The following is a 17037-nucleotide window of genomic DNA, read 5'->3' on the forward strand; positions in this document are numbered from 1 at the left end:
CTTCAATTCTGCACATTCCTATAGATATTCCATTATCAACTTTGAATACAGTCAAACAAGGTGTGTTTTTGAGCAGAAAAATATTTAAAACTCTATAATTTAAATGACATATTTTATAAGTATTGCAACGCTAATCAGGTTGATGTAAATTGGTTACATATCAGAATACCGAAAATCGATTTACCTAATGTTGAATCACCTATGCTCGTTTCACCTATTTTTTTAAATACCTAATGATCAATGAACCTAAGCTCATAACACCTAATGAACGAATTACCTATTGCACGTTTCACCTACAATTGGTTTGCCTAAGCTCAGAATACCTATGGTCGATTTATCTAAAGTTGAAACACCTAATGCTCGAAATACCTAAAACCGATTTACCTATTACACGAAATACCTAAAGCTAATATACCTAATACACGAAACACCTAATATTGATATACCTAATGCACGAAATACTTAAAATCGGTATACCTAATGATCGAATTATCTAAAATTAACATACCTACTGCACGAATTACCTAAAGTCGGTATACCTAATGCACGAAATATCTGAAGTCGATGCAGTTAATGAACGAAATACCTAAAAGCAAAATCAAAAATATAATTATTGTTTAGTAGAATATTATTAGGACATAGAACATTTGGTATATTTTTTTTTTAGCCAAATCATTCAATTGGGTTACTATTTTTTATTATAATATAAGGTCTAGTCATTTGACAGAGTCGAGATAGGTGCGACGACGAGCAAAGCGAGGAGGAGCGTGTTAGGTTAACTGCGACCAAACAGTGCCAAAACTGACTTTAGTTTCATCGTCATGATGTTAACTTACAAAAATAAAGTTTTTGTGTTTTGTATTAGTCTTACGAAATCATTATACTACCTAAAACGTAGCGTTTCGAAAAGTGTATTATTAATTTGTTATCGAAATAAACAGTTTCTACTGTAAGGTTGGGAAATCATACGACTTATTGGGTGGAGTTGCCACTTGATCATTCGGCAAAATAATATGAATTTTGTGCTAGGTATTTAGTCTTTAGGTATTCCGTGCATTAGGGATATCGACATTAAGTAATTCGTTCAGGAGGTATATTAACTTTAGGTATTTCGTTCGATAGGTTTAACAGTTTTAGGTATTTCGCCCATTAGGTAAATCAAGTTTAGGTACATCGTTCATTAGATATACCAGCTTTAGGTGATTCGTGCATTAGGTATAATAGCTTTAGGTGAAACGTGCAGTAGGTAAAACGTGCATTAGGTATATCGTGCATTAGGTGTTTCGTCCATTAGGTTATTTGAGCTTAGGTATTATAATCTTAGGTCAGTCAATGTTTAGGTAAAATTATCGATAGGTAATTTAAAAATAGGTGAATCAAGCATAGGTGATTCAACATTAGGTAAATCAGTTTTCGGTATTCTGATATGTAACCTGTAAATTTTAATCTCATTATTAGTTACCGTTACCAGTTGACACTAAGCACATTAGTTCCTTAAGGATGACTCACGTTAGACCGGGCCGTGTCCGGGCCGGAGCTTCCGGCGCTTACTTTTCTATGACAGATGACAGGTGATCACGTGATGCTTTCCATAGAAAACGAAGCTCCGGAAGCTCCGGCCCGGACACGGCCCGGTCTAACGTGAGTCATCCTTTACTCGTGATCTATTTACCTATTACGGTTTAAAATATTAGCTAAAAAATTGTTGGACGATTTAATGAGTTGTAAAATAAATAAGTAAAGTAACTATAAATATGTGACGGTAGGTACAATATACATGTTATATTTTAGCGACAATCGTACATTTCTCTTACAGACTTATAGCACAAATAAAAGTGGACAAGTGAATGCAAACCTGCCAGTAATTATTTAACTTCCTTTAACTTTTTAAAGACCATATCGAATTCCGGGCAAAAACATCCCGTTCATAACACCCCTGCCTCAATAAATGCGAAATTGCACTAATAATCACAACCGGTTTGGTGTACAGTCAGCTTCAATAGAAAAAAAAGCAATAAATAGACTGACAACTTTATAAAAGGAAAGTGTTTTTTCATCGAAATGCTCTGTTTCAACCACATATTTCTATTTAATTATGTTCGATTATTATTGGAACCGCGATGCGTAAGAAATACCACATATCAATCCATTATTTACTGGTTAAATTTAGATTATCTGTAGAACTTTTCTTGAGCCCTCTTTGTCACGGTATCCCTACTAATCTTATATGCAAAGGTAATCTGTCTTTCTGTTTGTTACCACTTTACTCTTCAGGCTTAAGCCGCTGAACCTTTAGATGACATTTGGTATATGGATTTAGTTTGACGTCAGGGGAATGATGTAGGGTAGTTTTTATTAATCATCATCCTCGCAGTCGCAGACAGAAGCTAGTATAGTAGGTAATATGCCTCTGCGTACAACACATATTAATTTTATGGAATAAAGTAATGTACCTAAGTTACGAATTTCGATACGTAAAACAGGTTATATTTTCAAATAATATGTATACACATATTATTTGAAAATATTATATATATATACATTATTATATATACATTTAAACTTTATAACACAATGAAAACAATCATATGACAATGATGGAATTAATCACAAGGATGTTAAAGATCTAATGTAATTACATATAACCTATAGCAAAATTATAATTACGTCAACTGAGAAAGTTCTAAACTGCCTACTTGCCTAGTTTCTCTACAGGTACAGCAAGCTGTATTTAAAATTGCATGAACACATTATAAATGTAATATATTTATAAATATATAAGTGACCATGTACTTTCGCAGCAGGTTGCACAAAAATAAAAGAACGTAGTGAAGTGTACATAAAAGTTCATTGTCGGCTCACCTTTGATCTAATTAGGACAATCAACATGGCGGTCACGTCCCGGTCGCGCAAAAACATGCGCGATGCAACCGCCGTGCGTCTGCGCAAGTTATAAAGCCTATTTTAAATTTACTGTGCAAAATTGAAAAAGTTAATTTTAATATCGCAACTAGTAGCATGACAGAGTTAAAAAGAAACCCAAGACTATAGTTATTATAATCCGACAAACAAAATCGTTTTGTAATATAAATAATAGCTGTACTACCCATTATACTAAGGTTTTAAAGAGACATAAATTATTATCTACCGTTAAAAGTGTCTACAGATATTTGCATGTTATCTCTACTAAATCTAGCTTAACATTTCAGACGTTTACCTATTTGATTAAAACTTCTTAAAAATGGAATCAAAGAGTTGCAATGTTTCATATTATGAGGTTCCCCTGCGGGTCGGTTATGAAAACGATAACTGTTGATAAACATAGTTAACAAGACTATTCCATCAGGGAAGAGGGTAGTGTAATTGCGCTTCATAATAGCACTACCCGGTTATAAAAGGTAATCATAATGCTAGCCGCTATGCGGCGCTTTAGCAAGGATAATTGTTTTGGCTTCATTACGGATCAAAAATTAGAAGACAGGAACTCTACGCTACAAGGTCAGAAGGGTCTCTATATCAGTTAAGCATTTAATTTTTAAACTCGGTTAAAAAAATCGCATTTACATAATAAGCGTGTTTTTTTCTAATATTATCCGTAGCTGTAGCAGAAGATAGACGGATATTGCCGACACACGTAACTTTAAACTTAGTATTGTAAAGGCACGTGACATTAGCACAAAAACGCGCGTGTAAATTACCGCTCCCTGCGGCAGCGTATCGACTCGTAATCAGACGGTGCAGCTCATTTATAATCGATATATCATCGAGCTGTCTGTCTGGGTATATGATTTGTACCATTTACTAGAGCTTATCATATGAGCGTACTTAGTTGTCAACATCTAACACATATAGGAGATTATAAGCTAAATAACAATAAAAAATAGTTACCGGACTTGCACAGATTGCACCACCTCAAATGACCTAGTACTTGTAGAAGTAGAGGTCATGCTTGGAGCATAAAGTGCGGTTCTTATGGGCGATGGAATAAATATCAATGGATAGGACTGCCATTGCTCCGCCTGTATGTTTTATAGCCATTATGAGTTATTTAAAAGCAAATCCCTGTTTTTTTTTAAAAAATTGAAACAACACAGTAAATAAATTATAAGTACTTTTTCTTGCAAATATGTACCTATTAGGTACTTAGAAAAGATGTAAATAAACTAAATTTTTGTACCTTTTTTACATTTAATAAGTATTAAAATGCGGGGTTTAGAATTAAAAAAAAAACATTGCAACTTTGTAATGTACTCAATAATAATTATGCTTAAATTAAATTACCAAGAAATCAATTACAACTACCATACTAATTAAACATGTCAAATTAACCTTTTAGTAAATTGATGTCCGGTATATTTCACAGTATTCTAAATATCCAATAAACAATTATCTATACCTAGTTATCAATTATCGTTCACTTCAAAGGCATATTTACAGGTGTTTTTACAACTCCCGTTTCAAACAAATACGGCTTTTATTCGAAAGTAGACTTTAATTTTTAGCTAATAAAAGCGTTAACGAGTGCACTCTGAAAGTGCAATAACGCCAATGACCTTGACTATTCCAAAATTAGTATTCAGAGCAGGTAATGTTGAGGCGTCGTTAGCGTTGAAAAAAGCGGCGTTTTCTTAAGACGTGTGAAAGGCCGTAATGAGCAACACGTACTTATAACGTGACGTACAATATAATTGATATTATTCCTTTAAATGGAAATTTTAATAAGAAGAATTCTGAAATTCCAGTATTGACAAAAAATAAAAAATAAATGTAATATTGCTTCGACGGTATTGTGCACTTTTAAACTACATTTCTGAATTTAAGCCGATTAAGAACAGATTTCCGCTACCGCTGCTGCAACGCTGCTGCAGTCAGAATACGAATGAGACCTTGATGATCACATCTTGGACAGATGGCGGATCAGCCACAGCAACTTGTACGGGCCAGCAATTCCTTGTTGACCAGGAAAGCGTACTTAAACCCACGACCTATCATCATAATTCACAGTTTGCCTCTGTTACACATATTTTTTTTGTAGAATGGACAGTCGTTCAAGTGCCAAAGGAAATGTATAAATATATTTAATGACATTTTAAACTGTTATTTATTTATTTGCCACTTTATTATTTGATTTATTTACCGCTTGACTAAGATGCCCGGCAAATGGAAACACAGTCCCTAAATCTATATACTTGGCGCCGTTCTGTGGAGACAGAGCTGGGTGTATTGAAGATGGGATGGGAGGTGGCTACCCAAGCTGCCCAGGTCCGGAGTAAGTGGCAGAAAAAGATTCGAGCCCTACACCCCAGCAAGGGGTAACAGGTTGGAAAGAAGAAGAAGTATGTTTATATGAGACCATCGTATCAAGAATCAACACGATGTCAGAGTGATGTCAGACACGACTTAATGATATTTTGAACTGATCACACATTTTTTTCTGCAATACATTTATTTATTTATCGTATGGCATATGTACATGTCACTGGATTACATATAAAAAGAAAACTTATTGCTTTGCAATATATTAAAAGCAATGTTTATAAAAAACAAGCAACAACGGTTGCACTCCAGGAGTGCCGATAGATGTGAAAACTCACCTCACTATGTTACCGACGCCCGGTAACACGATACATACGTTTAGCGGAGGTATTCTATTTATTTATTATAAACTAGCTGTTGCCCGCGACTTCGTACGCGTGGATTTGAATATTGGTGGTTACATATTCTACATTAGCTTAGAACATTATGCAGCAAAGGCAGTGCCGGCGCGAGCTCTTGATCAGGGTAGAGCGAAATCGGGTTTTGGCGCCCTTCGTTGAAGTTTTCAAGCGTATTTTACACCCCCCCCCCCCTCGCCACACTCGCGTCTTTTAAAACTTTTTTTCCTCATTTGCCATTTTGGCGCCCCCCTTGCCATCCGGCGCCTAGAGCGCCCGCTCCACTCGCTCTACCCTAGATCCGGCGCTGCAACCTGGCTATGAAGTTTCAAGCCCCTAACTGAATAAAATTCTCGATATAATCCCTCTCAACCTCCACCATATTTTCAAGTCTACTATTTAGTAAAACCTACTACCTAACTACCTATTTACGAAGTTTGAAGTTCCTAGCTTTGAATAAAATTTGATCTCTCTACCAACTTTCAACCCCTTCTTAAACCTTTTAGGGGATGAATTTTTAAAAAAGCTGAAATTACTTTTCATGTATTCTAATAATATGCCTTTATACAACGATTTGAATCGTGCCGCACTCAAATAAATGTTTGACCTCCATACAAATTTTCAACCCCTTTTTTACCAGCTTGAGGGATGAATTTTCAAAAATGCCGAAATTACTTTTCTTGTATTCTAATAATATGCCTTTATACAAAGTTTCAAGTCCCGCACACAAATAAATGTTTGATCTCCATATAAACTTTCAACCCCTATTTAACCCTTTTAAGGGATGAATTTTTAAAAACGCTGAAATCACTTTTCTTGTATTCTTATAATAATTATAGTAAATAAGTCCTCTGAAAATGCAAATTAGGTACCTACCTATAGGTACGTTAAATGTTCAACGTTTGTATCCCTGTATTTGTCTGTATGTTTGTTTGTTTTGGCATATTAGCATGACATGTGATTTCAAATTTTTAGGCGTGATTCGTGTAAATTAGTACAATAATGTGGATTATCATAATCTCTTAATATTATAAAGTATTGGGTTTTTCTTCGAGTGTCATCACGTCGTTGTGCCGCTGAAGATTACTGAATTGGAAATCTTTTCCATTTTAATTTATTTTACTGCAGATACCTAATTAAGATCTTAGTTAGGTATTTTAATTATACTTAGTCTGTATCTTAATTGATAAAAATCAGTATTAAATGTTTGAATAGAATGTAATAATATAAGTGTTTTACAACTTAATTGCCCGTGACTGCTGAAGACTATAAAATATTGAAGGTCATAAATATAACTTTAAGTTCCAGCTACTTAATATTTTTTTTTAATGCAGATCTCGTATAATATTTGATTTTCCTTTGCCTCTAAGGATATCGGTATACATATAAGCTATCACGACTGACAATACCTACATCCAAGCAGGCGACATTGTAGCTTAAACGAGCAACCAGACAATTATCTTGACAAAAAATCCACTATTCCTTATAAAAATTCCACGCAAATCATGAATTCAAATGTAAGTACTTAAAAAATGAAATTGTACAAAATTGCGCGCATACGCCGGTATGTGCGGAACCACCTGCCGGCGCGCGCAGATGGCGCGCTTTAAATAATAAGTTTGCCATTTGAACCCTAAACGTTGCAAAAATTATGCATAAAAATATATATATTGCAGATATTCAAAGGAAGATTTGAAATAAATAAACGTATTCAACATTTAATTTGACAAATAATACCTGAAATGGTGAATTACTACATGATTACATGACTATTGAAAACAACATTATTTTTATTGAATTACAAGTTACCTACTTATATTGAAGCTTAATATTATTTAATTTTCAAATAATTAGGTGTTTTAATTGGGTACATCATCACCTATCTACAAACGTATCGTTTGATCGTTAATTTACAAAAAAATACCTGCCATTCAATCTATATACAGACAGACAGACAAATACATAAAACATAAGGATTTCTAAGCTGTCTACTTGAAATAAATTGCTGGAAAATGGATGTATGGGAACAAAAACTGTACCTATCAGGTTTTTTTTGCGATTATGATACTATTATTAGACAATATAACTATTAATAGTTGACAACTGATCTGGCCTAGTGGGTTGGTGACCCTGGCTGTGAAGCCGATGGTCCTGGGTTCCAATCTCGGTAAGGGCATTTATTTGTGTGATAAGCACAGATATTTGTTCCTGAGTCTTAGGTGTTTTCTGTGTAGGTATTTATGCGTTTGCATTTATTATTATATTATGTATATCGTTGTCTGAGTACCCACAACAAGAACACTACAATAATATGTCAATGTCTTATACTACAGATATATTAAAAATCTGCTACGAAGGTAATATGACAGAATGGGTATGCATTAATTGAAAAATACATAACCCGGACTGTTATATTTGAAATAATATAGACACCAGCTTTTATCAATTGGGGCGTCTACGAATTCTACGATTGTGACCAAATAAAAACTTTCAACATGTACATCAAGTCTGCAACTATTTTTATAAGTCTTTCCGTTTATTGCGAATCGGCTATATTGGTCGTAGACCTGCGGGTCAATGTGGCAAAAATATCTTTGTGGGGGCGTGGGAAGGCTTTTTGCAAGGTGAAAATCCAGGCCGATAAGGTGATTAATAAGTTTCCTGTAAGCAAGTACTTATTCTTGCAATTCATGTCATATTGCCGATAATCTTCCAAACATGCCCTTGAGCAAAAAATATATCTACCTAGGAATTGATTAGGTACATTTCAGACGCACAATTGAATCGTTTAACCGTTATTTTACGTTACTAGTCAATTATACATATCAAAAGGGTTTCACGCTTATAATATGAAAATGTGACTATTTCTAAACTATTAATGACTGCTAACCATCGTAGCTATTACAATGACACTCTTAACTTTGGAATCGTTTATAAGACTAGACACCAAATTACGGTGTCGTATGGTCGTTGCTCGGGCAAATTACATAGTTTTCATGGTCTTTACACACCGATGGTTGCATGGCTGTTAACGCGTTGAATTTTACAGTGATAAATTTATAAGTCATTGTAAATGAAACATCTTTCCTTATTGTTTACATTTTTACATTCAATTGATACCTACAAACTTCACCTGTTCTTTTAGAAACAGCTCATCGTAGAGGGCTAAATCACGGTATATTTTTCTTTACAGCTTTTATGTAAACAATACCAACCTACAAATGACAATCAAAATGGTTTTCTTTAACTGGAATGGATAAATTTCTAAAAAATAACTAACGTGCCAGTCACAAAGACACTGTAAAAGTTCGAAACTTTTACCGTAGAGTCTGAGCGCCTACCGCGAACCACGTTCGACGTGTTGCCTCTCTGTCGCACTTGTAAATTCGTACGTAAGTGTGACAGGGAGGTAACACGTCGAACGTGGTTCGCGGTAGGCCCTCTGTTCGGAAAGAGAAGAGTCGTGATACATTCCACGGCTCTTTTCTTTCCGCACAGACTCTTCCTTACTAAATGGTTGAGCATTAACTAAAATTATTCGCTAGGTGGTTGATTACATATTAGTTATTAATTATATACTTGACATGACATTTACAATCAGCAATACTATTAGCTTAACACCTTTGCATTATAATTTCTACCTTTCCTATATCTACCTTTTCTCTGCAGCTGACTGTACCAAACAGGCCAATATTCGGGCGAAATATATTTTACGAGCGAGTCCATTTTTGTCCAAAACTGTAATCTTAGCTCTGCTATTATGTCCATGGTATGCGCGATTGTAAAACTTATTCAATCTTGTAGGTTGTGCAAAAAACAGCTGTGTTTTCGAACGCATTTACACACATATACGTACGGGATAATTACTGAGCTCTACAGTATATATATTAGGTAGTTAGGTACCAATCTCATTATTTTATCTCTGTTCATTATGTTTTATTGAGCTGGTTAGCGTTACATTTACATAAAAGCTTCTCTTCCTTACTCGTTTTTATGCGTAAACACCTTACAGATAGACAGACATACATAACCAAATCACTCGTTCATCCGCGTAAACCGTTCACATTGCTGATTCAAAATTAGAAAACGAGAAAGGCGATTATGGATACGGTCACAAATTCACGGCAACAATCGATTCGAATGTATCGATACGAGCTATTATTCACCCCATAAATTTGTAATCGAATCAATGTAATAGGCCGCGACTGATTTTTGAAGGCGTCATTCGATACGCTGGTATAAATGCGGATATAGAGTTACTGGAGGTGTTAAATAGTTTCTGGAGGTGTTAAATATTAGTAGATTTGACAACAGTGAGATTTACGACACAAATCTATGGCTTATTTAGTTTATTTAGTATTTAGCCAAAAGATTAAGCTTTCATTAAAATGTATTCCGAAATGCTGTAGTGCTACATAAAATTAAATGGAAATAAGGACAAAACATAGTGGCAACACCAGTTAAGTTGTCACAAACACGTCACAAGAATCACATTTATATGTATAATAATATGTTAAGTCGCTAGGGACTTCATACTATTGTCACTGTGACAAGGTACGAAATGGTACTGAAATTAAATTCCTTGGCCGTATACTTAGTGCGAAATAAAATAGTAGAGATTAAATAAACTGGAACTAAAAAAACCATACTAAATTGTTGCCTTGTTTAAGTAGGTATGTTAAGTATTTTACGTCAAAATGTCACATTGTTTACACATGAATCGCCTTCAATAATTTTCTACAATTTCTTAAAATAAATAAAACACAGCGTAGTTAAACTCGGAAGATAAAAAAAAAGTGTTTTGAAGGCGGTTGGTCAAAATGTAAGGTTAACGGATCGCGGTCTGATTTAAAAAAAACCGGCCAAGTGCGAGTCGGACTCGCGCACGGAGGGTTCCGCACCATCAACAAAAAATAGAGCAAAACAAGCAAAAAAACGGTCACCCATCCAAGTACTGACGTTGCTTAACTTCGGTCAAAAATCACGTTTGTTGTATGGGAGCCCCACTTAAATCTTTATTTTATTCTGTTTTTAGGGTTCCGTACCCAAAGGGTAAAAACGGGACCCTATTACTAAGACTCCGCTGTCCGTCCGTCCGTCCGTCCGTCCGTCCGTCCGTCCGTCCGTCCGTCCGTCCGTCCGTCTGTCACCAGGCTGTATCTCACGAACCGTGATAGCTAGACAGTTGAAATTTTCACAGATGATGTATTTCTGTTGCCGCTATAACAACAAATACTAAAAACAGAATAAAATAAAGATTTAAGTGGGGCTCCCATACAACAAACGTGATTTTTGACCGAAGTTAAGCAACGTCGGGCGGGGTCAGTACTTGGATGGGTGACCGTTTTTTGCTTGTTTTGCTCTATTTTTTGTTGATGGTGCGGAACCCTCCGTGCGCGAGTCTGACTCGCACTTGGCCGGTTTTTTTAGTATTTGTTGTTATAGCGGCAACAGAAATACATCATCTGTGAAAATTTCAACTGTCTAGCTATCACGGTTCGTGAGATACAGCCTGGTGACAGATGGACGGACGGACGGACGGACGGACGGATGGACGGACGGATGGACGGATGGACGGACGGACGGACGGACGGACGGACGGACGGACAGCGGAGTCTTAGTAATAGGGTCCCGTTTTTACCCTTTGGGTACGGAACCCTAAAAAGATGTTTTCGAATGATCTGCTTGCTACAATGACGAGTAAGTAGGTATCTCTTAATAGATAACTTTGTATAAGTTTTAAGTTTTAGTTTTTAATTTTGGGTGCCCGATAACCAGCGCATTGTCTTAGAGACACTGCTTATGCTGAGCGGCATCCTATTTGGTGTACATTTCTTTATTTGATTTTCTGTTGTATTGACCTAATCTATGTTTTTTACGCCAAATAAATATTTTCTATTTCTACATCAAGGTTAAACATAGATGTACAATACATGAAATACGTAGTAGGTCTAATACATTCAACATCAAAAGTCAACCAACAAACGTAAGGGCCGCACTGATGCGAGAAACGGAGCTGGATGTATGGATGTTTGCGTCATACTGCATGTTGAAGCTTAGTGGCACCCTCAATAAATTTGAAAATTTCTGGTTGGTCTGTACCTATAGTTCGTTTTTTTAGCATTAGAAAGAAGGTAAGCGATCTTGACATGTCTTTTAATTGAAAAACGCTTTTTAAAAATCAGTAACTTATACTTATGAAAGCAGAAGAACATAAAAATTATTTTGAAACAGGTCACTCACGTATTATTAAGTCGAATAGCTCGAATACGTGAGTGACCCATTTCAAAATAATTTTAATATGTTTGAGTCTCACGGGAGTTTTATAATTAGATGCAAGACATTTAGTCGACGTACTTATTTAGTCATATTTTTGGGCTTAATTTTTAAACGGTTTGCTCTAAAAACATGTATATGTTTTTAAGGTTACAACATCACGATTCAAGATCGATGAAGGCCATTAAATTGGTATTGTTTTGGCATTATTAAAGGCAAGCGATGCAAGGATTTTATTCAAGTTAGTTTCACTTTTCATTTCAAAATGGAGAAATACAGTTATAACTCATACATATAAGTATGTGACGTTTTGACATCTACTCCACTCTCAGTTAACTTACTGCCGTATTCGAACTTCAAGATATTCACAAGAGACGACACGTACTAGATCCATTCTAGATACGTTATAGTTTAGATTTCAACTACTTCTCTTTGGCAGCGCAATTCGGGCAACAAATGTCACTTTTACGTTAGATACAGTTAGATATCTATTAGATGTGAATTGGATCTCTAAGTCATATCCTATGGAAATCGTTCAAGAGTATCTCCAGAATCGCGCAAATGTCAAATTTGACAGGTTAGATCTTAAACTTATCGTTGTCGTATCTTTGGTGATGTCTAAAAGATATCTAATAGATGTCTATTTCAAAATCCGAATCGGGCCCCCACTCTCAGTTAACTTAGTGTCTTGCACATTTATAACCCCATTTTAAATCAGATATAGTGATTTACATACGTACCTACCTATGAAGTAATTCATGAACAATTGGAATAAAGTGCAAATGTATGTTAAGTATAACTATTATATAAATTTATGTACATAGTCTGCATATAATTAATGTTTTTACTTCTAAATACAAGAATTGAGTTTCCGTTATTCATTTTGTTCGCATGATATTAAAGTATAAATAACAAAATATCCAATTGGGACCAGAGTTTAGTGTAATTTAGTGTAATTTTTGTAATCTATGTACCTACATACACGAGTCTAAAAATAGCACTTCCAGTCACCCTATACGCTTCCATTTATCCTATTATGTTGTGTAATATAATGACTTAATTTAAACCATAGTGATATCTATGGTAGTGTTGAAATTCCCGTAACACTTAGAATATAAATTTAGTTCTAGTAATTTATGTGAGTGGTAATGCAAGTACTTGTCGGAATTGATTTGTTCCAAATCTCAAGTTTTAGGCATTTTTTATAAAAAAAAATCTTATTCCTATTTTTGAACATAATAAAACGTACTTTATTGGAACTGGTTAGTAATATTTGTCGAGGAAGTTTAAGGAATATTAAGGAAGGGAAGGGACAAAGGTCTCCCTCGAGCTATTTTGCTCAGCACGTGTTTTGGAGGCGAGAGTGCAGTCTACTTATCTGTCTCTGGCATCGGCAAGTCTAGTTTACACAAAATACAATGGCGTACCTTCCCTACGTACAATCATATACCTACATATAGTGCATAATCTACCTACCTGGACAACGTTTTTTGAACTTGAAATAACTATTATCGAAGCATTTACTAAATAGGTGTATCACTATACAATTGAATTTGCCAAATGCCTTCACATCGCAATGTGCATTTAATGCCAGAACTCACATGAATTTTAACAATTTAATTATAAGGTCCAATTTACAATGACGTTAGTGAGAAGAAAACGATATCAATTAGTGAGAGTACCACAAATTGCTGGATTCTTACTCTAATTGACTTTGGAATATGTCCTAGAAAACAAGCGAAAAATGCACGCTTTTTCGTTAATTACATCTTAAAATGACACATGAGGAGCGATTCAGTTTATTTCTAATGTTGAATGTTGATAATCAGATAATGAAAAATATTGAGTGACTCGGTATTAAAAATTACTTAAATATTTGTTAAAATAGATAACGGGGGCAGTATTGTAACAAATATGAGCATAAGAGAGAAAATTATACTTATATTACTTATTAGGTATGTATATACTACCAGAGATAGGAAATATTATGAATCATAAACCGTAATGATATTGCATTTCAAACTGCCTCGGAAAAAATATTACCTATAAGTAATCCGGAACCAAGTAATTTTTCACTATCAAAATAGCATTTTACCTAATTTAAGTCACTGTCCTCGTAAAACTATTTGGAGTCGGGCTGCTACTCAGAAGCTGAAAGTTCTGAGTTTCACCCGAGGCGGTGTTTTATGTACATTTATTAGCTTCATTCTGTGTATAAGTAATTGTATTTTTGTCAACATTCCCTTGCCCTCATCCTACATTCACTTGGGGTCGGCGCAGCATGTCTTTTTCATCCATACTTCTCTGTCGCCCGTCATCAGAATCAGAATCAAAATCAGAATTTTATGAAAAGTAACAGAATTTTACATGTCAGGCATAAAAATATATTATAACTATATATGTCACATTTTTAATTCATGTATCTTTTTTAACACACAGTTAGTTATTAGTTTAAGTTTAATTTTAAGATATTTGCAAAGTGATTGCCAGTTTAACATTGACTAAGTATTATGACTAAGTAAGTATGACATCTCATCATTTACTTGCGTTTGTTTCATATCATCCCTCACACAGTCTATCCACCTTTTCCATTTTTTCTATTGTATTTTTGTATTATAATTAATTTATTATGTAAATTAAATGTGGGGTTCTATTTTAATTGATTCAAACTTAATTTGAACATCCCGGTGTCTCATGAGAAAACATTTTGTTTGATTCCCCAGTCTTAATGAACATGTAAGCATCCAAATTAAAAGGCTAAGAAAGATCCCGAGTAAAATTGGTAGAAGTGCAAAAATATGAGATACCGTTAGTAAAATATATATATATTTTATTTTACCGTTATGAGTCAGCAATAAACATAATAATTCCTTCTTAATTTATAAAGACAGTCAATTCTAACAAAAAAATATGAGATACCTATCTATAATTATTATCCTAACGTAATATACCTACATATAGTTACTTTGAAAATCTAAATGAAGGTGATAACTGCTGATAAGGCAAGGCGGAAGGTATTTTTCGTCAGTTAAATATTTATATAAAAACAAGATACCTAACACATCTCCTACTTGATTATATTGTTTTTCTTTTCATTTTTAAACATAACTTCACCCATGATTTTCAAGTATGATCAAATTACAACTTACTAAAGTTATTCTTAACTTTATTTAATTTAAAACCTATATAGGTATACCTAACAAATCTTTGAAATTATTAAAGGCTTAATTTAAATGTCAAATCACAGTGCAGATTAAAATTACGCGCTCACGGCGAAGCATGCATGCATAGCTTCACCGCATCAGGTGTTAGTTGTTTAACGAACTTGGCTTACCTCTTCCCGTTCCGCCGCCTCCTCTTCGTCGCATACACCGTCCCCAGCTGGCTGGCCTGCGGCTGCGGCGGCCGGAGCAGCGTGTCCACGCATCCCTCCAACGCGTAGCCGCCCCAGCCGCACAACACCTTAGAGTCCGAGGCTATCTTGACGGCTGGGCACAGTTTGCCAGGTTCACAACGGCTTGTTCAAGGCCAAGATGCGTTCAAGGTTGCGTAGCCGCCCCAGCCGCACAACAGCTTAGAGTCCGCGGCTATCTTGACGGCTGAGCACAGTTTGCCAGGTTCACAACGGCTTGTTCAAGGCCAAGATGCGTTCAAGGTTGCGTAGCCGCCCCAGCCGCACAACAGCTTAGAGTCCGCGGCTATCTTGACGGCTGGGCACAGTGTGCCAGGTCACAACGGCTTGTTCAAGGTCAAGATGCGTTCCAGGTTGCTTTGAAAATTTGCTTTCTGCAGCTATCTCGACGGCTAGGCCTGTTCAAGGTTAGGAAGAGTTCGAGGAAGTGTTCCAAGTTGTTTATGATCTGTTGTGCGTGTTGTGCGGCCGCTATTCTGACAGTTGAATACAGTTCACTGTTTACTGTTGGATGGCCTCAAGATTTTTTCAGAATACGGTCAAATGTTTCACTTGCTAAAAAAACCTTAACTGCTTTAGTCTTTTCGGCTGAAGAGTAACACTGTTGCAGGCCGCTTTGTTTGTGTTGTATTATATTAAGTAACGTTTTCTAATACCGTCATTTTTGTGTTCTAATTGTAAAAAAGTCAATAATAGCTTATCTGTTGATTGCCAAATAATATTTGAAATTTTATATTCAAATATGTTTGTTCAACATAGAAGACACTGTGATTTGGTGAAGTGCATATTACATCAAGTTAAGGTTTATTTTTCTTCGTATCTCTATATTTTACGTTTTAATTGTTGATTATAGTGATTATCGCTATTGATGCTTTGGAAACTTAACTACAAGACAATGGCCTCGCGATATAAATTATCGGAGAACAATTATCTTCTTCCGTTCTCGAAGGCCACTTAGCTTAGTAAAACCTTTGTTTCTTTTGCTTTATGTACTTGAGTTCACCTATAAACTAATTATTAATTGATAAGACGATACGGCCCAGCGCTAAATTCAATCAAATTTAAATTTTGTTTGCAATTCAGCTAGATATTTCAATTCAATGAGTATTTTCTTTATTCTAATTATTTTCTTTGGAAGATTAATTGAGCCACTATTAATACACGGAATCCTTACTGGAAGAATTTGGGCGAATTATAATTTAACTAAGCATGTTTCCACTGAAAGTTTTTATATAACACTTGCGCCGTTTGTTCACCACCAGAGGTCACTGTTTACGATCGATCCGTAACAAACACTAAGTTTCAGTCACTATTTCAAAAATCCAATTTGAATCTTCATCTTTTCAATCGACACTTAAGATAGCACTTTGGGAAGTTTGAGTCATTTTAAATAACACTGTTGTTCTGTCAAATTGATTAGTTCACGTGTTTTTCTTTTGAGGTTATAATAATCGTATGGGGTAACGCGTGGCGCCGTCGGCGAGCGCCCGATGTCGTTTGGCGCCTCGGTTCCACGGACCCCTGGCCGAGGGAGGAGTGGCCTACAACCAACACGCCCACTGCTTCCAGCCAGCCAATCCACGCGCCACGGTCCCATCAAAGCGTACACTGGGACGTATTGAGTGACGTGTATTTTTATTTTTACAAACAATTGCACTGCACTTTTTGCATCGAGTTTAGTTTTGTTAAATTGTA

At 35.4% G+C, this 17037-nt stretch overlaps 1 protein-coding gene across 1 annotated transcript in view; it reads right to left on the bottom strand.

Annotated features, from left to right (window-relative positions):
• LOC134648317 (aryl hydrocarbon receptor) overlaps window positions 1-15435 on the bottom strand; it is a 158684-nt gene extending 143249 nt beyond the window's left edge. The window contains exon 1 of the mRNA XM_063502828.1: window positions 15265-15435. The gene's annotated coding sequence lies outside the window, so the exon portion shown is untranslated. The remainder of the gene's footprint in view (window positions 1-15264) is intronic.
• Window positions 15436-17037: the final 1602 nt, after the last annotated feature.

The sequence above is a fragment of the Cydia amplana genome, chromosome 1 (genome assembly GCF_948474715.1).
Source record: "Cydia amplana chromosome 1, ilCydAmpl1.1, whole genome shotgun sequence".
Taxonomy (NCBI): Eukaryota; Metazoa; Arthropoda; class Insecta; order Lepidoptera; family Tortricidae; genus Cydia; species Cydia amplana.